Source organism: Nylanderia fulva, unplaced genomic scaffold (genome assembly GCF_048542155.1).
Source record: "Nylanderia fulva isolate GAGA-0341 unplaced genomic scaffold, ASM4854215v1 Scaffold23, whole genome shotgun sequence".
Taxonomy (NCBI): Eukaryota; Metazoa; Arthropoda; class Insecta; order Hymenoptera; family Formicidae; genus Nylanderia; species Nylanderia fulva.
The window spans coordinates 3,118,434-3,140,478 of NW_028190293.1; the positions used below are offsets into that span (position 1 = coordinate 3,118,434).

Here is a 22,045-nt window from a genome sequence, read left to right on the forward strand (position 1 = left end):
ATAAAAATGTGCTAGAGGTTGAATTTTTTTCGTGCTTTCTTTCGTGCATTATCCGATAGAAACTGCATTCGCAGAAACCACATTTGAAAAATAAATTTTGAAAGTAGACACTTGATGAAAACATATTTGGAATTTTTGAAAATTGAAGATTTCATTTTTTCAACTGCACAATCTGTATACGGATCCTTAATTATTAGCATCATTTTTACTATCGCTTTATTTTCATTTAATTTATACATCACATTTTACAGCGTTAAACATAATTGTTAAAGCGTACTGAAAATTTATTTTATTTTTCTGACATATATATACATAATATATAATTGATATAATATACTAAAATTGTAGACGAAGAGCTTATCTGTTTGATATTATTGCAAAGTGACAACGCGAGATGGGAATCGGACGGCCGTATGTATAGCGCTAAACATGCGGCGAAAATCGTCTTGTTAGAGGAACCCCGGGAATCGACATGCTCGAGTTGACGTTACACTGGCTATTACTGCCTCTAATGGTAGCATAGCCGTCCGACTTATCTCCCACGCGTACCGCCATTCCTCACGACGATTCCGGAATTGGCGTGAATTGTCCATGCGTGCACCTGTCTGGCAATTCTCTTAGCGATCGCCGATGAGACCCGTTCGTTCGTGGAAATTGCAACGAAAATCTCGTACAGCATCCGTAGCCAATAACAAGGATATTTAATCGAAATTATGCAATATCGAATTTATCTCATTGTATTTTTATTTTTATTTTAGTAAATTGTATAAAATATTGATAGTCTTAAAGCAATGGAGTTGTAATGTTAATTCAATGTTGCATACAATCATCGTCTGTTTAATTCTAAATCATTTGCAATTAATTGTAGCAATATATTTTAATATCTCATGCACTTTTCGCATTTCAAATATCGCAAATGTCGATGGTACTTTTCAGAAAAGATCTCGATATTACAAAGTACCGACAGTACCGAAGTGCGGCGTCTCTGGGAGAAGAGTATCGAGCGTAAGGGATGCTCATGAAGGGGGTCGAGAGTAGTGGGATTACTCGTTAGGCCGAGTCGGCGTAAACGTCGAACCGCTTTATTCGGCGTCGGTAACCAGACGAGGAGATAGCCTCCCTTGGCGTAAGAGCCGATGGAGGTGGTGGAGATGGCGTGGTGGGTGAAACGAGAAAGATAGACAGATAGATAGAGAGAGAGAGAGAGGAGAAGAGAGATGAAGAGAGAAGACGTGTAGAGAAAGAGAGAGAGAGAGAGAGAGAGGGAATGAGAGGAGAACGGACGATGCTGAAGGTGGTTCGCTAATGTCACGCCGCGTTCCTAGAACCCTCCGCACGCTGAAATTAGATTACCGCGAGATTGCTGCCCTTCTACTCTTCCCTCTTGTGTCCCCCCTTTCCCTCTTCCCTTCTCCACCATGCTCATCTCCGGTCCCCTCCCGCGCTCGACTTCGTTCCCCGCTTCTTCGACCTCCTCGGAGCTTCTCTTCGTCCACCACCATCAGCATCGAGAGTCGTTCCCAGAGTCCGTCCTGTCGTTCGCATCAGGCGAAATCTATCTACCTACCTACCTGGTGGCCTTTCTCGTGGCTTCGCATTGGATCGGTTAGGTCTATGCGCAGAGCCGTATTTGTATACATATATATGTATATATATATATATATATATATATATATGCAAGCTCTCCGATACCTAGGTATATCTTCTTCGCCGCGTGCGTGTCTACTACATCACCTACGCAGCTGACGGGATGGTTCGGGATGATACCGCACGCCATTTCTAGGAACTCATCCCGACCGAATCCTCTTCGCACGCATGCACGCACAGACGCATGCACGCACGCACGTATGCACGCACGAACGCATGAAAGAACGACCGAACGAATGGACGGATGGATGGACGGATGGATGGACGGACAGATCGGTCGCGCGCACGCACGCAATGCACGCACGCACGCATGCACGCACGAGAGAACGCACGACGAATACGCTCCGCTTCTCGACCGGTTTTTGGAAGCGATTTGACGGCTCCTCAATTTCGAAATTACCTTTGTCGGGAAACGCGCTTCTAATCTTCTTCAGCATCCGCTCTAGACATCGCTTAGAGCGGACGCTCTAAATATTTTTTTCGGGACTCGAGAAATTTGTGTAAAAAGAAAAAATGACATTTATAGGAGCAAATTTTTGATGCAAAGTTTTCGTGCTTCGTATATAATAGACGCGATTGTTTCGTTAATCTCAATTAACTCCCAACCCGATAAATCGTGCAGAAGTGTTGTTACGCAATTAAAAAATTAAGCTATGTTTATCTAAAAATAAATTAACAGAGAGAAAGATGTGTGAACATAATGTATTTATAATTGCATCCGTAATATGAAACTCTGTTTTAAATCTCTTTTAATTTAGGTATAACATTCGCAAAATTATTACTTGGTGTATTAACTTATTCTTGCGTGACATTGTTCATTTAACGCTAACAATAAGTAAAACATGCAAATAGAAATTTTGATGCTGAAGAGGGCTCGCTGAGATTTCATCGTTACAATTAAATTTCTACGAGCAAAACGATTGATCATTCAATTAATGCTTTTTTAATTTAAAAAATATACAACTGTGAGAAAAAAATATAACTCTATAGGTGCGCGCATGAGATTCGTTTGATTCTCCCGTAGGAAAAGCAACGAGAAACGGTAACGTCAACGTATGCGGCGTGTCCCACGGCATCCGGGACGAACTATTAATTTCCTTTCGGTCTCGCCGATTTCCGCGGCCATGCGCGTCGTAATTTTCTCGCCGATTCGTCGCGGACGCGATGGCGAGTTTTGTGGTGGCACTGAGAGAACACGTACATATGACGCGCTGTAATAATCACCTATGACAATAATGTGCGTACAGAAATGCAATCCTTTTAATGATAAGAAAATGAAGAAAAATGAGACTTTTTCTGTTCCAAGAATGATGCACGTATATCTACTCGTATAGATTATCGCGCTACTTGCCTCATCCCTGAAGCTAATTTAGACTAATTTGGGGAATTATATTTTTTATTTTAAATATTTGTTTAAAAAAAAATCCCAAATCAAGAACTTGTAATAATATATATATATATATATGCTATCGGGTTCGAATGATTATTCTCCGCCTATTTCCGTCTTGCGCACATTTGCATCATGCGTACACTATCGCGTCACGTTTCTGAAACGCGAACTGCTTGGCTAACCTGGTATATAAGAGACGTTGAGTTGCGACGAAACTCGGCGACTTCGTTTCCTAATACACGCGCGATCGTCCCCAGTATTCGACCTCTCTTTCCCTCTCTCTCTTCCCTTCTATCCTTCCCTTGCTCTTTAGCTCTCCTTCTCTTAAGAGAGTCTTAATAACAAAAGTTTCAGCGTGTTGGCTGCCTCCTTCTCATACGACCTTCGTCTCACAGGCCCACGCTATACGGGGAGAGTATCATCTTACAGCTTACGAAGATCTCGCTTGTAACTCGCTCCCGTAAAGCAACTACCCGCCCCCACGTGCACCAACTATCTCGCGAAGTCGCATAGCATTACGCTTCTCTTCTCGCGTCCGTTTCTCAAAGGCGAACTTCGAGGGAAGCGAATAGCGCGAAGAGAGGAAAAGCGGACGAAATTAGGACCGATGCATCAAAATGCCTGTAATTTCGTACTTTGTATAAATTGGGTCAGTGGTACTTTTGCTAATAAAATATATAAGTTGGGAATAATTATATATCACATGCTGTAAGTTTAAAATCATTATATACTAAATCGGCGTTATTAGCGAGAGAGAAATAAACGGACTAAGATGTAATATATATTTGAAATAATGAGAAAATAATATAAATGAATACTTTCGTTCTTGGTTAGCATGCTTTAACTAGTATAAATGAATATCGGAGAAGAGGCAACGTGATTCCGCGAGGACAAATTCTTGGCCTATCTGGAATTAAGAATTTGCGAAACATAGTTATGAACGAACCAACTGGCGGAAGCTACCGCTACATACCATCCCGCAAAGTGGCATAGCATTACGCCTTTCATGTCCGTTTCTCGAAAGAAACTTTGCGGGGCTGCTCTTCTCGAAAGCGTAAGGAGACGTCTACAAACTCGACGAGGCAAGGATTAAATTGAGGGAAGTCTTCTTAAAGTTGCATACCGACTATCTTTTAAAACTATTAAGTCAAGGCAGATATGATTTTCGCTTCACAGGGGGAACTCTCGGCGGAGAGAGAGTACGAATTTCCGTAATAAAATCTAGATAAATGCGGAATTATGCTGCTTAAGACGGTGGCGTTGCCGCGCCAAGCAACTTGGACGTCGTTAAAATGTCGCGTTTAATTCCAACATACCAAATTTCGCGAAAATTTCAACGATTCGCGAGATTCTAAGCATTTCATGACTCTCATTCGATTATCGCTTATTCTCGTCTGTCTCTCCGACTTGGCCATTTCTTCGTCATATACGTAATGCAAATGCCACGTATAATGATACGAACCACCGTAAGATTATCTCGCGATACGCTTGCACAAACGTCAGAGAGATCGACTTACGCTCTGGACACCGCGTTGTGGAAAATCTATTTCGATGAAGCGGAAAATATTTAACCGACAATCCTGCGGGTCCTATGTTGGCACAGGAGCATGACGTGCATCCAATAAGCGTTTTCGCGAGGGGGACAATCGGGCAGGGTCAGTTTTCAACTCTCGGCGCCGCGTGACAGCACATATCCATTTACTGCTTTCGAGGATTGTTTATAGCGTGCGTGTCACAGGTCGACGGTAGTACATGCTACGAAGGATCGTGCGTTACCTATCGCTCCGGGGATGCGTAAATCCGGGCTTCAAAAGATGTATAGCCATTCATACGTACTTTTTGTATTCGTCATAATTGTTGAAAACCGCGTTAGTAAAAATTCTATATTTTTCAAATCGGAATTGTACATGAATTTCGACAGAGGTTTCAAAATAGGTCTTTAATTTTATCCATTTTTTTACATTTTATTTGATTTTTCTTTTTCATTTCTATACCTGATGCTTTATTAATCTGGATTACAAATCTTATTCTTTATTCCAAGAGATTTCAAAAAGCTAAACAGCTATACATTATTTTTAATTCTCTAAATGTATTATTGAAATTGAAAATTTTTCTTTTCGTATATATATATATATATATATAGTTCTACAAAAATAAATACACATAGATTTAAATAGATTTTTAGTAATTAAAAAGGAAGAATTTTATCACATAAAGGTCTGCCTAAAAGCAAATTTTTTTTTCGTTTTGATAGTTTTCGCAATTCTAATAATGGTTTTGCATTACACGTTAATTATGCATTACATTGTTCATTTTACACCGATTGTCTTAAATTGACTTTCTTTCGTGCCGCACAAATCTAAAACATGTATCGCAGTAGCTCGATGCATCATCGATGCATACATAATGCAGTTTGTTACGTGGCTAATGTACGTACTTTCATCGAGAAATAGTGCGGACAAACTATCTCATTCGTTAGCGATTCTGTAATTATTCTAATCAATGTTTGTTGTGTGCAGAGATTGAGAGAATAAGAAAGATTTGAAATACGAAAAAACACGTGTATATTTTCCAAAAAAAAACATATTTTTCGTCATATATTTCAAGTCTTTTTTTGTCGGTACATTATATCAATTATGTCATTTACATTTATATATATAAAATGATTTGACATACCATAGAGATTTAAATATCCCGTATGAATTTTCCGACATAATGGAGAGCCGAAATTTGCAAGTGACAATTTATGTATTCGGTAACGCGATATATTATGTTAACGAAAATTCAGAGAGAGCGTTACGCTGGCGCTGGAGGAGAGAATCAGAAAAAAAGAGTGCGATGCGCACGACACGATATCATCCTAATTGCTTCCAGGCTCTTGCGCGCGTAAATTACTCTGATTAATTGAGGCGAACTAGTGCGTGCATTTTTAATTCCACACGCCTCGCCACATAATTCACATGCGAATCGCATCTCTCTCGTCCAAGGCGCGAAGTAGAAAGAACCGTGCGGAAAAGAGCAAGCGGCAACGATGAGAGATTATTATCGGCGACCAACTTTTGCACATATAACGTGGCTTGTGCGTCGTGCACCGCTCCTCGCGGTGTGGCCACAAGTTCGCCACAATCAAATACAGCACGAGAGCCCGAGTCTGGCCGCGAGCTATTATTTCGCCAAGTGCGAGCGCACCGCGAGACGGCGAGTGCCTTCGAGCCAAGCGCGATCGCAAGAAAGATCCCGCCGTCGCCTCGTAATCGCGTGCTCGCGTTCTCGCCGCGCAAATATCGCTCTCTCTCTATATAGATACCCTTTCTCTTTTATCCCCCATCGCGGGGGATTTTCTTGCGTTTCTCATCAGTCGCGTAATGAGCCGGCGACTATCTCGTTTCGCGTAATTAAAGGACAGGGACGACTACGCGTTGACGAATTTAATCCTTAATTTCATCCTTCGGAGGTCGACAGGTTCCGTCCCTCGGCTTGGATGCTCTTCCGACAGAATCGTGCTAACTACGATATAAAAAAGGATGTTGGAAAAAATATAATGCAATCGCGCTAATGTATAGGCTAAATATTTTCATGCTTTGGCTGAGATGGAGAAATTCAATAAATTTAACATATATATGACGGAGACCGCGCGTTATAAGAGATTCGACAATTCTCAAGATTAATGGAAGCTTTTCCATCCGATGCAGGTTGATCGCCGGTGACCGAGGATTTACAGTATCGCAGCATCGATATTATCGATCGATCGATAAATAGTCGTTTAAATATCGCCGTGTAAAGAGATGAGCGCGAGTTACGGTGCACCGCTCTATATACACGCTGTCGTGTATCGTGAGCGTGCACACGTATAATAGTACGTGCGGCGAGAAAGGGGGTAAATGAATCGGCGCGCTTTTGCGCCAAAGAGAGAGAGAGAGAGAGAATAAGGCAGGCGTGCACGAAGCTTATCCACGGAACATGCAATAGCACGCGTATTAAAAGTCGGCTAATTTAAAATCGAGCGAAGATCTGCGCGCGGGCCGCAATCGAGCCGCGAACCGTGTACTAGAGCTGACTCACGATCTGATGCCGAGAAATGGCGTAGCCGGCGAGGGATCTCCTAACGGAAGGTCGTTGCCTCTCGCGGGCAAAAAAACGTTCCGGCCTACGGCTCGTTCTGCGCGATCTACAATTCGCGAGAGAATTCGTGACAGAATTATGTCGGGTATAAGTCTACGAGAAAATCGTTCTATCCTATACGTTGGAACAGAAATTTTTCTATGTCAAACGAAGGGATATTTTTTAGAGAACAATTATTTTACAGCGATATATATATATATATATATATGTGTATATACTTACAGAGTTATGTAATTTCGTACGTCTAATATGTGTTTGTAAATTTTGTTTACAGAAGGTGTGAATTTCGTCAGGCGGTCCGCATCGCATCTGCACCTGCGTAATGGCGAAACCTAAGTAAGTACGTTCATATTATCCAAGACGAGTCGATCATTTCGCGTCACGTCTTCATCCGCCACTCGATCGATCTCGAAGGCTCATAACGGTTGAGCTTGATTAACCCTTGCACGCCTTTGAGAGTATCGCGAATAATTCTTGGCGTTTCGCGCGCACGCGCGCGCATTGACGCCTCCGAGAGCTCCGGTGCGAGAGCGCGCTTGCAAATGACTGAATCCCTATAAATCAGGGCTATAAATCGATAGCTCAACTTACCGGAGCCCATTAAGCGAGCACCGTAATAAAGCTGTATCGGTAACGTTATTGGTGTCCTCTTAATAACAACTTTGCGATCGCGACCGAATAACAGAGAGTAGCGTGAATTATGGATGTAAACTCCACCCCTTTATCTCGCCCCAGCTTCGTTGTTTCGTTACATTCAGCAGGTACGAGATGTCGCGTGGATTCAGTACCTTTTTCTCGGCTTACTTATCAATATTTACAGTGAATATGGTTTGTATTTTTTTTTAATCATTACAAATGCATAGGTCCTTGCAAATTAAATAATTGCGAATTCATGAATTTAAGATCTGGTGGTTCCCTTTTGGAAAATTTACATTAAAGGCTTTACTACAAAGTTGTACGTAAGATACGCGAAAAAAACTCACTGAAAAGGTAAACATTTAATGAGATTTTTGTTAAGAGCAAAATTGATGAAGAAATGAATTATCAATTAATAAAGACTCGCAGTGAGAGATCTGTGTGCGATGCTGTGCCTAAATCAGAGATGGTTTAACCGCGGGGTCACCAACCCACCCTTGGTAATCGCGAGCGATGAAGGGATCTTTTTTCATTTTTCTGGAAATCGAGCGGCGGGCATGAATTATTACCGAGATCACGAATCCGCTTTCCACCCCACTTCGTTTCGCAGTAGAAATACGAGGGTTCTATGAACCGAGCTTGTTAAAACTTCAGCTTCTCCGGCAGAACGGCGCGCAAAGCTTTGACGTTTTTCAAAAATTACATTTCGAGAAACCTCATTTTTTTCTACCTTCTCTCTATCGCGTCTTATTTTATAATGTATGTTATTAATTATCTGTTGACCAAGATTGATTTTCCAAGAGTGAAAACTGGCACGTTCACTAGACATGCACATTTTTGTGAACGAAAATACACTCGAATTAGCAATCAATTTCATCAGTTAAATAAAAAATTATTTATTAATACATATTTATACATATAACGAGTCAACAAATGAAAAGCTCTTTGATATACACAAATGTTATTTACTAATTATTTTATTTTTTGATTAATTCTGTTAATGTATAATTTGTATTTGATATAAATATATGTGAATAAAAAACGATGAAGAACTTGATGCAGCTGAATAAAGCACATATATAATTGTCGTTAAAACAGATGTATTTATGGATTAATAATTAATCATTAATTAATAATTATTCATAATAATTCCTAATAACTAAATAATTTTGCGCCTTGTTTTCTGTTATTAGTCCGTTTTTTATTTGCGTACATTAATAATCGAATTCAAATCACATATTAATAAGTAAAAAAATATTCAATATAAAATAATTAGTAAATAACATTTATATTAATATTAATATATTTTATCAGTAATAAACGGAGATTTAATCTATATATGATAAGAGCCTAGCGTGTTGTAACGAACATGTTAAGCACGAGTTTTCAAGTTGTATCAGTATGATTAAAAATTTTTTAAATAATTGTCAAATATCGTATTCAATAATAAGCAAGAAATTGATGAGATATCATTTAGAAGACCGGTTATACATTAACAACCCTTTCACTCTAATCGATCTTTGCTCTCTCATTATCGGAGTAGAACAAAGTAAACTTTCGTAGCTACATTATTATATGACAATATCATCGTTTTTCCATTAAGCTTCTAAAATGATCCGAAAATAATCTGTTGGTATAAACTGGAAACGGACAAAGTAAAACCTTTTTCATTGTTCTGAAAATAATTAAGACGAAGTAAAGCGATTTTCATCGGAATTGCGCTCGCAATGTTTTTTTTTTTTTTTTTTTTGTTTTTTCGGAAAATACTCTAAATATCCTTTGAATGTGTCCCGGATGCATCGAAACTGATCCGATCTCTCATTTATTTTTAGCGATTAAATTCAAAACGACGAATCGACGGAGAGGGACGAATAGCCGCGGTATAAAAAGGACAAGCAATATCAGATATACACGCGGCAGGAATGTTCGTTCCTCTGTACGTGGCTCGCGAAGGATATAATAATAATATCGGCACGAACGCGAATGCGGGTGGGGTATATAGTCGTCACGACGGATCACGTCGAAAGTCGTGATCCTCCGCGGCGTCCAGGGACGGCGAGATCGCGCTTGTGATCAGCTCCTCTCTCACAGAAGGCAAGCTCTCTCCAGCAGAGGAGAGGATCCGCTTCTTCTCTCTCTCTCTCGCCCCGGTTCAACCTCCGCACAAAGTTCTGGTGCGTGCAATGCGAAACGTGACAGAACCCACCCGCCCCTTCGTCCGCCCTTCTAACAATACCTTCCTTCGTCTCTTCTGCCGCCGCTTCTTCTTTCCCGTCTGCCTCTTTACACCGCGCGCAGCTCCACCTCCTTCTCTCTTAATCTCATCTTCCTTCTTATACCTTCGGCCTCTCCGTTCGTTGCCTACCGCTCTCGATCCCGACCTCGCCCGCGCGATCTTTACTTCTCTTCCCGCGAAATCATCTCCGAAGACATTTCAGTGGCGACTCGCGGCACCAAGGAGAACCGTTAACGCGACGTCCAATTTTCTGTGCTTTCCGCGGTTCGGAGTTAGAAATCGGCGCCGCGTAAAAGGAGACCCAGTCTGTATTTATCGCTACCAATTCACGTATTGTTATATGTCGAGTTGTAGCATTTGCGAACGTAAACGACGCTGTTACTCTAGATTTCTTTAAATGTCAAGAATATTCTCAAACAATAAAATTTTCTTAAATATTAGAGGGTAGAATTTACCCTCAAGATAGAAAATATATTCGATTAATGTACACGCATATTAATATTTCTTATTGTGGTAAATATTAATGAGAGAAACTTGTAAAATTCTAAGAGAAAGTTCTCTCTGTATACGTAGGCTCAATTTTAATTTAGAATGTAAATTCCTTCGAAACGGAGCCCATTCAAATATTTTAATAGCTATTACTTTTTGCGTTCTCCAAACTCACGTCAGCGATAAAAAGTTATCACCGGTCAGGCCGGGTGTCTGCAGTATCGCATTATCGTTAGGAGAATGAGCGAATATTGGATGATAACCAATTGCCAGTTATACCGTTCGTGCCTATGGCATTTTGAATTCATCCTCTCGACGAGCATCGCGAGAGCACGAGGGATCGACGCGCGCTCGGTCGCGTTGAAGATCGATAATTCCGCGGCACGCTGTGCGCTACGGTAAAGTACGCTCTCTCTTTCTCTTTTGAAAAAAAAAAAAAAAAAAAAAAAAAAAATACGGCGGCACGTTCTCTCTCTCTCTCCGGCACGGGATTTCGCCGAACGATTCCGACCGTGAGATTTGGATCACCCCGTATAGTACACGAGAACCTTATGATGGCGACCTCGCTATCTTACCTCACGATCCTGATCACGATCACGCACGCACGCCGAACCGCCCACTGCGTCCCCCCACTGTACCCTCTCTCTTTTCCTCTCTTCTCTCTGCTCTGGGTGTCCCCTCTTTCTCTAAAAGCCCTTCACCCCGAGAGAGTTCCGACTACTCTTTCCAACGCACGTGCGTGCGCGCGCTTGGATAGGGAAATAATTCCGCGCGAGGCTGCGACGCGTAAATCCGCTTATCGCGGGTATCGCTATTCTCCTTCGAATATTAATATATTGCGTGGCGTAAATACAAATATATATATATATATACACTTACATCCTGTATCATTCTCTCTCTTCTATAAAGGATATTTTGATTAAAACAACTTAACAAGATTGAAAATATTTTGATTGCTCCGATTCAGAGTCCATGTACATATATTATACATATTTAGTATCTCTCTACATTATTATACAATATGTGTATTATAATTCAGAGTCCAATTTACAGATCAACCGCCTGTTGCAACTGCCCTCCGACTACATTATATACCCTCGGCGACAAAAATGCGCACGATCGGCGGTATATCGGTCCCGAGTATCTATACGCGAGTACCGCGATCGTTATTAACGCGAACCGGCGAACGTGGTAAAGAGAACGTTATAGCCACGCAACACAAAGGACATTACTCGCTCGGGCCGCCGTTGCACCCACATACGTGCTTTACACGTAAGCGCGTACGCACGCGTGACCGCGGGCACGCTTCTCGCGCACGACTAACGGTGCCCGCGGACATTTTTCGATTCCGTTCCCCTTCCTCTCTTTCTCTCGTTTGCCGAGAGAGCGAATGGCGCGTAGGTGGAATCGCTCGAACGAACGTCGCCGTGACCCGCCGTAACCTCGGGGCCGACCGCTGCTGCCGATATCCCGGATCGCGATGCGAAAATGCTCGATTAACAACCGCTAAGCAGTACTACTTTCTGTGGATCTCGTCGAGCTAAACTGTGTAGGGAGAAAAAACTATTAGCTATCATATATAGCTAAATTTTCATTGATATTTTTTTACCTGTAGTTTTAACGGGGAATTTCCTCTTCTCTCGAGAATTTCAGGTGTAATATATAGGAACACTTAAAATTTAGTTGTGTAGTAGTTTATATTTTTTTTCGCGTGTGTGTATGCGATAGTACACGGAGAGAATTTTCTTTTATAAGATTGATTCTGAAAATCTCATGGTAATCATCTGATTCTCATGGTAATGTATCTGATTAATATGTACTATAATAAAAAATATGAATTATTATATACAAGTTGTAATAAAATTCCAAGAGAAAATTCTCCGTGTATATTTCTCAATTCTTAAAAATAATAAATCAAATTCTGGACGCTATTACATAAAACTGAAATTGAAAAGCGATATCAAAAATCCCGAGATTATAAAATATCCGGACATAAAGATCTTAACATATGTTATTGATCTATTTATTTTAGAGTTGTAAGATATTTTCTCTCGACTCGGGAAATTTCTCGATCTGATTTCTAAGCACCAAATTTCTCTGCGATCCATTTCACAACTTATTTTGTAACGCTGTTTAGTGTTACGATAAGCACTTTCTTTTGCATTTATAAATCTCAAAATCGTATATAAAAACAAAATGCATGACTATCTATATATATATATATATTTAAATAATTCAAAAAACGTCTACAGAAATAAACGAAAAACATTCAAGCATTCTCAGATGCATGTTTTTCCAAGTACTTGTGCTCTTAGGTACTGAAAGTAAGATATATATTTTATATCGCTCGCGGAAAACGAAGGAAAGATCTATTCCTCACGTCTATAAGACCAGCGAGTCGTTCCCTCGACGCTGATCGACGCCCGTGATCTGTTTCCCTAAGAACACGACGGTCTCTCGGCGGACCGAAGCGCGGGGCATCGCGGCACCGATATATATTGCCGCGGAGTTCTCTTTGACCCGGGTTGACCCCCAGGGACGCCCGCGTACGAAGATCCGTATTTGCGCACCGAGACGATCCGTCGTCGTCGTCGTCGCTGTCGTCCACATCGTTTCCGCCTTCGTTCTTGCGCGAGAGATGTTAGTAGTATATAGGTAGGTAGCTAGCTAGTTTGTAATTCCCTCTCTCATTCACTGCCTTCATACTGAGAGAAAAGCATGTGACATTTGCCACGTGTTTGTCACTATAATTGCCGATAAAAATATAATAGAATTGATTATTTATATATACAATTGCTATCTTCTACTTCTCAAAATTAGAATAATTAATTTAGATGATTTTCGTTTATAGATAGAGTTATTTAAAATCACAAAATTACACAGTCTAGATTTTCTTTTAAATTATATTGCGTTGAATATTGGTTATTTTATTGACGTGTCCTGATTTTCTCTTATAATATTATATCGGTTCGAGCGTTTTTTTTTTTTCTACATTTCATAGACATGTCATGCTTCGTCCCATGACAAGTACGTGGGATGGGGAAGAGAGAAGGGCAAGTCTAGCGAGGGATGCCTTAGGTCGGTATAAGGCACGGTAACTGCAAAAGTACGGGTAGATCATTAGCAATGATTTGTTGTCGAGTAGGCTGCTCAATGACCCCGTCGGCTGGAGCGTGAACTCTGGGCGTGTCGAGATTCCCCGCGCTCGATGATCTCGTATGCCTATAACTATCGACTTCTTCGTGTCTCGATCCGTTGACTATAACGTGCCGCGCGCGACGAGTATACGAACGTTTCGAGCGGATTTCAACACATTGTGTCGCTTCTGTATCGCGATATACCGCGATATATTCGGTGTCAATGTACACGCGAAGTTGTTATATCAAATGAAATATTGATATCGATATTGGTGTGTGAAAGGATATCAACATATATTATATTCATGCGATAGGAAAAAAATGTTTGTCGATATCAAACAAGTTTAGAAGAGAAATGTTTAATTTAAGAATTTTTTTTTTTTTTAACTTATTGCATTTTCATTGCATTGAAAAAATTATAAATTGTGATTATTAGTGAAATAGTAATAAATTAAAAGAGTTTGCGGGAATCAATTCTGCTATTGGATATATTATTTTTTTTTGTAGTATTTATTTTCTTCCATGAAAATGTCTAATTATATTTCAGAAATTGTCTATATATGTATTACAAAAAGATCAAGTAAAGAATATCTGACGTATTGACAATTATCAAAACGAAAAGACGATTATTGATAGAATACTATACCGCCAACAAGTTTATGTTAAAGTATGCCTCTAATTATTTGTAGAATTAGAAGCTTGTTGCAAAAATGTCGCTTTGTCATTGTAACAATATCTCGGAGAAAAAGCTTTAGAATCGTGATTGACGGTGCGTGTTTCCCGCGATTTTTCCGGATTTTCCAGTATGTACCATGCCCTCTTTCTCATGAACAGAAGCGACGCGTTTACTCTAGAAGTATTGAACTTTTCGATAACGTGAAAGAGAAAGAGAGAAATCTCTCTTGTATACGTGTGCGTGTGGATACACTAAAACTGAAATCACATATTTGAAAAATTGTATAGTTTGCAGTCTCTACCTTTATAATTAAATAAATATATATATATCTTGCTGTTGAAATTTACGTGTCAGAAATTATATTTTTGCTGAGAATGAGTTATTTTAATACAACGTGTAGTGAAAGAATGGCTTTTATATGTCTCGATGGATTACAAATACAATACTTGGAAAATTCAGAAGAATAAGTTTTAAAAAGAGTGAGTGAAATTTAATAAAGAGATAAAAAATTCGAAAAATAGATAAATTCGCTCGCATAACATTTTTTTACCCCTCGCTCGTCCTCCTATTGTTTTATGAAAATAGAATAGCAAATAAAATATAAGACATTATTTATCGTTAGAGATACGTGTAAATATAAATCTTATCTACAATCATTACATCATACAAGTGAAAAGCAATGTGCATTTAAAGGGATATTTTTATAATGTAAAGTTAAAGGTAGATATAAGATATTTATAAGTAGATATAATCATACGTTCAATCGACATTATCAAATAACCCGAGGCACTCTTATCGCGTTGATATACACTGAATAGTTCCCCTATCCCTTTTACGTTGCAGATGCAAAGATATCGCATCAAAGAGTTCCGGCGCTCAGCCGATCGCGAGACGAGCGAGCAAAAGTGCGAAGAATGCGGTCCGAGTTGGGTGTTGCGGAAGCTGCGGCTTAATCCGCACGCGACTATATCGCATTTAAATATTTATCTTTGTCAATGAGAATGGGAATCCGATCATCGCCGGTGCTATTCGATTATTATTTCTATTATATTTCTCATCTATTTGTATTAGACCGATATAAAGTCCATCGTTGTTGGAGCACGTGAAGATGCATCCGCGAAATTAGGAAGAGAGAGAGAGAGATTTTTCTCTCTTAATTTCATTGTGTATATCGATATTAATATTTCCATAAATCGTCAGATAAAACCATCAAGCTCAGATAATCAACAATTCCTATTAGAATTCTATATATTATCATTATATATTCAATTATTATATATTGTATGTGTATTTGTACACATTGTTCTTCGAAAGGATAATTTTATTTTTTATTAAATATTTTCCAAAAATATAAAAATAGCAAGTTAAATAATGCAACGCATCCTAAAATCGTTTTTACGATTGATAATTAATTTAACGATCTCTAGAACATCAGCATTAAAGCGAAGCCGAGTTCGCAAGGTATCCGCAACATATCCCGTCCGTTGAAATAGATAATGTCGTGAGCATTCCTGGGGTAAACTCATAGAAGATTTCCCGTTATCGACACGCCAGGATGGAATTCGAGCTGCGCGAGTTCTAATCGTGCGCGTCTTTTAAGCGTATTCACCGGTCAGGGGAGAATGGAGGGAGGTGATAGGGGTTCTTACACGTAGGGGCACTGAATTTACGTTATTACCGCTCGCCGATCGGCAATAAAAAAGAGCGCAATGCGTAGTGGAGTAACGGGTATATTCGCGAAAGGTCAGGGGTCCGCTCGCATTTCCAAGCGGAGTCGAGTGAACGTTCGCTGTGGAATTAATATGCGTGTGTAATACGCGAATCTTTTAATATAACGATCCAATTAACGCTCCATGCATACTGTGCGCTGCGATCAAAAATCTTCGTGCGCAAAGCACAAAGGAGTTACGCAATTTCGAGGTAAATTAATAATAATGATTAGATAGAATCGATAATATGTTATTTTGATAATATTTTAAGAAAAACAAATAAATATTTTTTAAAGACCCTTAAGCGAAGAGAGAGAGAGAGAAAGAGAGCTGATTCATGTGGCATAATGTAATATATATATATATATATATAATAATTACCAAAAATATACACATGTGACGAGAATTTGGGGACAATAAAACGCAAACAACAAGTTGCATCTCCCCTTCTCCCTTGACAATCAAGGGTGTCATCATCCCCCTTGGTAATCCCGTAACGTTGACGAGAGTATAAAGGATCATCGCGTCGTCCGGACAAAGGAGCATGTCATTTACGAAGACGCGACGAATGGATGGATACGAAGAAAAGGATTCTAACGTAACGAGGTTACGAGCACGAAGAAGAAGCTGTAAAAGATGTGTGGTAGAGAAGTAAGAGAAGAAGAAAAAGGAAAGAGAGAGAGAGAGAGAAGATGAAGTGCGTGAGCTCACGATGCGTCTCGGTTCGATGCACTTCTTCCTCTCAGAAACCGAGCCGAAGAGACGGAGGAGGAGACGAATAAGAACGAAGGAAACGAACGCGGCCTCAGGGTGGTATCGCTTCGCCGATGAGAGAACAACGAACAAACTAGCGAGAAGAACGAACGAGGTATACGAGAGGGAAATAGAAAGAAGGGATAAAGGAGGTGGGAGCGTACTAGAAGAGAGGACAAAACGGAATGTGTAGTATAGAAAGCGCGAGCAAGGAAAGAAGATGGGAGCTTTGCACGCACGATAACCACATAGGGAAAGACCAGAGTATGATGACGAAGGAGAAGGATAGCGAAGCCCCATATGCACGGTCTCGAGAAGAAAGAAGGAGCGCGAGAGAGAAAGAGGCGCGCGTACGAAGAGCGCCTCCAGAGAAGGAGGAAGGCAAAGCAGATAATCGGGTAGACGCGGAGTTTTGCTCGCGATACGCGCTCTCGATGAGATCCAGGGCCCCTCCGCTCCCGACGCTGCCTCACGCGGGGCCCGCTGATCTGTGACCCGGATCCTCCCTACCTCGAGCCTAACCCTGGCTACGGATTTCACCTCAGCTCTCAGGACGCTCACCCACATCCACGCGGGCGCTCTCACGTACATCCACGAGGAATCTTCGCGAGGCACATGTACCGAAGGCGTACAAAGGGTGCGAGAGGGAACAGAGACGGGGCACGCATTCTCTTTCTCTCTCTTATTTTCTCGGCTAACCTCGCGGGAGAAAACTTTTTACCGAATGCGTAATTCCACGGTCAGGGTTCAGCCAATAATCTGGTTCACTCCGGAATGTGTGTGCCATAACGGGATGAGAAGAGAAGAAGGAGGGCTCGGCCGCAGTACGTTCTATCGGTCTGGAATCTCTCCTTTTTTTTGTTCCTTTCGCATCATCCCACGTTTAGTCTCTTTTCCCCCGTTTTCTTTTTTCTTCCTCTTTTTTTGCGCGCCTTTCTTCTCTCGCACATTTCCCGCCTTTCTCTTTCCTCTTCTTCATCATTTTCCGCGCTCTTTCTCGCAAGCTGCAATCTATGCCTCGAAGGCGCGCGATGGAATACGTACGCGTTCTCGTAGATAGTAGCGTCGCTTCCGTCTCTCCTTTTTTCTCTAACAAACGCTTTTCTCTTTATCTTTATCTCCAGCAGTCTTCACTCAGACTCCGTTGCTCTTTACAAGCTATGGTACCGTCTCGACGCGTCTCTCTCTCTCTCTCTCTCTCTCTCTCTCTCTCTTCTCTTCTCTTCTTCTATCTGTCTATTCAGCCGCCCCGCTGGCTCGTTTATCACGCGCCGTTCCCGCGTTTAATCAAGCGCCTGAGTCTCAAATTCTCATGCGTAACTTCGCCTATCTTTATACCTCCGATTTTTGTCACTATGTGTTCGCTTGTATCCTACCTGCTCAAAGAGTATTTGGTTACGTAATTGCCGAGGATTCAACTCTCGTGATACTTTCTTCTTTTCGATGATCCGATATGCAATTCTCTCTTGCATTTTTTTCTTCGCAGATATTTTTGAAGAGCATTCGAAATACCGCATTATTTGACAGGACGACGACTCTTCATCTTTCCTTCTCTCCAGACGCACGGCAGTTTTGTCATAATCTCTCATCTCCGAGATCTATTTGTAGATTACTTAAGCTTCGCTGCGTTTTACGTCTATTATATAGTTATAGCGTTTTCTGCAGCGCATCGATAGCACTTTCCTTCCGATTGATTTCGCTCTCGCCCATGATACGCGATTAGTTCTATCCTCGTCTCTCCTTCCCGTTGTCCTTCGTTGAGAGAACGAGCCCTCTTAGTCGGCGACTTCTGCAGAGCGTAAATAGCAACTTCCTTCATCCTTCTTCCTCGTCTATTCCATTCGAGCTAGCCGTTCGTTCCGTCAATTTGTCTTCCTCTTTCAGCTCGCTCGTCCCTAGTCCTCATCCTCTTCGCGCCTTCAGTTCCATGGCACGTCGATTTCCGAGAGGCGTCGATAGTATCTTCTTCTTCTTCTTCTTCTTCTCTTCTCTAGCAACCTTTTCCCATCTTCACCCACCCCGGCCTAACCGTGCGCGACTCGGCGATCCTTTGTCTACCTTCGCTCGACTTCGCGCTCTCGTAGCCGTCGGTCGTCGCGGCTGTTCGTTCGATTCGTTCCTCTCCTCTCGATTCGAAAAGCGTCAAGCGTCGGCTCCTCGTCTACGCTCGATCGACGACGCACCGGAACAGCTTCGGTTCGCGCTTTCGATTTCCGAACGGCATAAATAGCAGCCTTCGCTTCGTCCGTCTCTCTCTCTCCCTTTGATCGCTCTCGACAGACGCTACCCGGTCAATCCGTCTTTCTCTCATTCCTCCCCTATCGCTTCTCTTTACTCTTTTCCCTGTCTTTGCAACTCGCGTTTCTCGAATCGTCAATTTCCGAAGAGAACGCAGATAGTATCTTCCTTGGCATAGCGGCCGTGTCGTTCTCTTTTTCCTGGGCTGATTTGACTTCTTTCTCGGCAATGCGCACGATTCCGTCGACTCTCCTTTGCTACTTTGTCGCTCGTCTGTCGCTCTTCATTTTCCTCCTGGATAGCACGATCGTTCGTCCGTTCTCTCTAGTTTTTTTGGTCTTATATATTAAAGCACTATACGTCCCCCGAAGAGAGAGAGAGATATAGATTTGTCGCTTTACAAATTATGATTATAATTGTTTGTGCAATTTGTAGAATTATCCATCATGGATTATTATATAAAATAATTTTCTAGTTTACAAGTGCTGTTCGTGTCTCGACTATGTGTATAATACGACGGTTTAGTACGCTCGATATAGTGCTTTATCTGCCGTACGAATGACTCCACTCGAGCAAAACATCTTTCTTTCGCGCCTCGCAAATGAGTCCCCTCTTTGCAGTCGGCTTAAGAACTAAAGGCTCTCGCTGCTAGGGCTGTCGATTTCTACACGCTGCTATACCGCGTAATTGCGGATACCAGGAGAGCGCGCATAATTGTTCGCAACTCGATCCTCCTTCCTTTCTCGCTCTCGGTGCTTTCTGCCGTAAGTTCCCCTGACAGCATCCGCCTTCGTTCCACTCTCCGTTCGAGGCCGTGACACGTAACGCGATGTAACGCCGAGAATTTCCTCGTTCCTTCTTTCGTTCGTCACTGTGTATGCTTCGCCAATGCTCGGGTAAAACATATTTATAAATTGAAATTCGAGAGTGTTTTACCCCGGCTCTTTCAAAAATTTTAAAAAAGAGATTTAACATTTACTCTGTAATATTGTATTCGATTATCCGTTTTATTTATTATTTGATAATTAGAAAAAAGTCTTTGTAATCGTGCAAAAATATTTGACGAAACAGATTTTGTGTAATAATATAAATGGAAGGTTCCAAGCGTGACGACCTAATATTCTTCGCCGAGAGTTGACTGTTCTAAAATGATATTCCGAGGGTACAATAGGATTTAGGGAAAGGGATCGTGGGACTTTGATGCGGATGTTTACTCGCGAGCCTCACGATGCCCGATGCAAATGGGAGAGATGCAAATGAATGATGCGGTGAAAGAGGACGACGCTTTTATCGGGATCGGCCGTAGGTCTTCTGTAATTCTGATGCGGCTGATTGCAGCGCGGTGCGCACGTTTAATCCACCATCTAACATAACGTTCTGTAATCGGGTTGCCCGTGTCGCGTTGCATGTGAGCTTTCTCCCGTTTATGTCTGGCCCTTAGTACGGGAGTACGGTGTAATTGAGTTCTTAAGGAAAGATCATATCGAGACCCGCTTGAAATCTTAATCCTGTTTACCAAGTTAACCTAAGTCCATTAGATAGACACGAGGCTTTGGATAATCGCGACTGCACACGGACAGAATATAATCTAAAGTTAAATTCATTTTTGGATCGAGCACATGAAAGGCTGGGAATTTTACAGGCATATTTATCCTTTCTTCAACGATTTTATCTCGCTTCGATTCCTTATTGTACTTTCCGTTCAAAATAATTATCACATTCTTACAGTCATTCTAATGATTTCTATCGTGCTTTTGAAACTTGCGTCGAGTCAATGAAATCGCATAATAATAACGAGAGAAAATTGCGTAACATATCGGCGAGAAATCATATAAAAATATCTGCATTGTTAAAGTAGACGGCTTTATTTTCCGCGATCTGTCACGAATCATAATTTTTCTTCCATCAAAGCGGTACCTTATGGCGCGTACCATTACTTGTCAAAGATTTAAGATATATAGTAATAATAAAAAAATCAGCCGTCTCGCAAGAGGCAGGCAAAAGATATTGAAGAACTACGATAGGATTATACAGGGTCGATGGTCGACGAGGGAATGAAGTGACACAGCGGTATACGAAAACGAAGAGAGATAGCAAAGCTAGGAGGAACATTGGGGGCGGAGATTGGAGGAAAGGGGCTAAGATCGTGGAGAAAGGGGGCAAGGCGAACAAGGGTCGGACAGTGGCCTGGTTATAAATGAGGAAAGCAATTTCCAAGCTGGCGACTTGACGAGCTCAAGGCCCACGGTGGCTGCTACTCAATGCGAGATGGAGCACGGAAAGGTGGTTGAGAGAACGAAGAGGGCGAGGAATGGAAGAGAATTGGGGGAGGAAGTCAGAGGGATGAGGTCACTGCAAGTGGATGCTCAGGGTGGCGGAACCGCTAAGGAGGGATGACTGGACGAGGCAGTAGGCAGTATGGCGGGCGATTAATGGCTTTAGTTACTGGCGACCTGGTCGTGTCCTCTCTTGAGAAGCCGTCACTGTCTTGCCTTATATACATGTATATATTGTATATATATATACGTATCTACCAGACTGTCTTCAGACATTTCCATTATCAGCGGGACAGTTAACAGCCCGAATGACGGCGAATTCGGTGGAATGGGCGATAAATTTCTCGCCCGTCGAAATTCTTGTCCTCCGATCTTCCTCCTCTCTCCATCCACCCTCTTTTTGACGCGATAAATTTTTCAATTTCGCCATAAATTTACCACCGTCATACGAATCGCGAGAGATGTGCAGATTTCTCGTTGTGTGCGCACAAAATCCTCTTTCTTCATAATGTAATATATAATGAACCGTGTGATACGAATCCATCTCTCGTTCATGCTAAATTCACATTTATTTAGGATAATTATTATTTTTTCCAACGTCTTACAATTTTACGGAGAAGACAAGAATCGGTTGCATTTCGATATGCATATCGTAGTGAAATTTCGATATCATAATACGCGACGTTTATAGGTAAATTTATATTATCCGATTCGCATCTTTACGCAATGTAGAACA

At 41.4% G+C, this 22,045-nt stretch overlaps 1 long non-coding RNA gene across 2 annotated transcripts in view; it reads left to right on the forward strand.

Annotated features, from left to right (window-relative positions):
• The window catches only part of LOC146723136 (uncharacterized), a 71,693-nt gene extending 64,198 nt beyond the window's left edge, over window positions 1-7,495 (forward strand). For both annotated transcript variants that reach the window (XR_014924743.1, XR_014924742.1), the window contains one exon: window positions 7,434-7,495. This is a non-coding gene — a long non-coding RNA (uncharacterized LOC146723136). The remainder of the gene's footprint in view (window positions 1-7,433) is intronic.
• The last annotated feature ends 14,550 nt before the right edge of the window (window positions 7,496-22,045 follow it).